Below are 1,813 nucleotides of genomic sequence, written 5' to 3'. Positions count from 1 at the left end.
TCCTGACTAGGATATATGCCCAGTTGTTTTCAGGAGACCTCAGCAGGAGCCATGGGCCCAGCTGGGGGTAAAAGGAGCCCAGGAATTAGCAGAAGCAGCTGAGGAAGAAAAATGTCACTCTGGGATTGACCAGTGCTAGTGAGCAGCCCTGGCCCATTCAGGGAACTGCTATCCCTTCTCCCTGGCCTCAGCTCTGCATCTCCACTGTAATAGCCCAAGTCCCTGTCCCCATCAGAGAGCAGGTGGTCAGAGGAGGAGTTCCCAAATTGAAAGCTCACCCCACTATCCAGGGCACCCAGCTCTACCATGATGAGAAGGGAGAGAGAAGACAGAGGTGGACACTGAAGCTCCCAAACGGACAGAATGAGCCTTAGGAAAACAAAGAGATGGCCCTCCCTATGGTCTGTCACTTGGGATTACTCGCAGAAAGAGATGGAGTGAAGGAGCTGATCCTATCTGACGATTAAACCACCTCTGTCGTAGGGGGTTCACGCCTCAGTTATTGTTGCAGAGACCTGAGGAACTGGCCTGTGAGAGAGAAGCCACTTCTGCATTTCAGGAGGGGCCTGAAATGCATCCCTGGGGTTCATGGAGCATTTCCACAGATGAGAGGTATAGACGCATCTTTGGTTCCCTGGGAGGGAACAAGGGACCCCCCAGGACACGGGCTTCAACTCTATTTATTTATTCATTTATTTATTTTGGAGAGAGAGATTTTTGCTATAGGATGCATAGACTCACCAACAGACAGAGACAGAGAGAGACAAGAAGCAAGAAATCACCCCCTAGGGAATGGTCACGCCACAATCCCTTCTCTTCCATTCTCCTCTCCGGATCTTGGGCACGCACGCACAAGTGCCCAGCGTGAGTTTTAAGCCGCCGGGTCTGGCACTTGAACCACTCTAACTAAGTGGGAGTCCAGCAAGGTAACCATTGTGCTATCTGCTGGTCCCTGGCCTCCACTCTTAAAACAATTAGCCACCAATGGCAGGTGGCATGGTGGTTGAGGTGCTAGAGGTTGAGGTGCTGGACTCCGGCAGTTCGAGTCCCAGACCTGGCAGCTTGCTTTCTCATTTTCCCTCTCTCTCTGTCTCCTTCTGGTCAAATTAAGAGAGAATAGTAACAAATAAAATTGAATAAATAAATAAAAACAATTAGCTGCAAAGATCTTCCTCCACCCCCATCCCCATTTTTTTAAGTCAACTCATAGTTTGTGTATTAAAAAAAAAAATCCAACTAATTAATTGTATTCTTTCCGGGCTCTGGGCTGGGGGGCTGTATGCACCTGTGAGGGTCAGTGCCCCGGAGGCACCGACTCCACAGAGCAGCGCTGAACGTTGGGCCACACGCTTTGCTGTCGCCTTCTGCAGCCCGGGTTGATGAAGCCCCAGGGCTGGGGGAAATTCCAGGCCAGCCAGGCCCAGGTTGCTCCCACTGGCAGCCCCGAAAGCGGCTGGACTCTTGGTCGACCCGGGCACTCGGGCACTCGAGCAGCAGCGACTCCCTGCCACCCCGCCGGGTGCCCCATGCAAGGGGGCGAGCGAGCGCGCTTTCCGCCCGCCGAAGTTGGGCCCGTGAGCGGAGAGACCGCGGGCAGGAGCTGCAGGTACCACCCCGCCCGCCTTGGGCGACAGACCCCAGAGCTGTGGCCGCTGTGTCCCAGCTCCTTGCCCTGCCTGGGTGTCCCAGCCCTGCGACTTCCGGGGCCGGCGGCGCTTCGCGGAGCTCGTCCAAGGCCAGCCTCCCGGACGACGGGAGCGCACCGCGCGGCCGCCGGGTCGCGCTGCCGGCCCCCGCGCAAGGGCGGGGGCAG

This window comes from Tupaia chinensis, unplaced genomic scaffold (genome assembly GCF_000334495.1).
Source record: "Tupaia chinensis unplaced genomic scaffold, TupChi_1.0 Scaffold140464_1, whole genome shotgun sequence".
In the NCBI taxonomy this organism is placed as follows: Eukaryota; Metazoa; Chordata; class Mammalia; order Scandentia; family Tupaiidae; genus Tupaia; species Tupaia belangeri.
Note: the sequence above shows the minus strand (reverse complement) of the source record.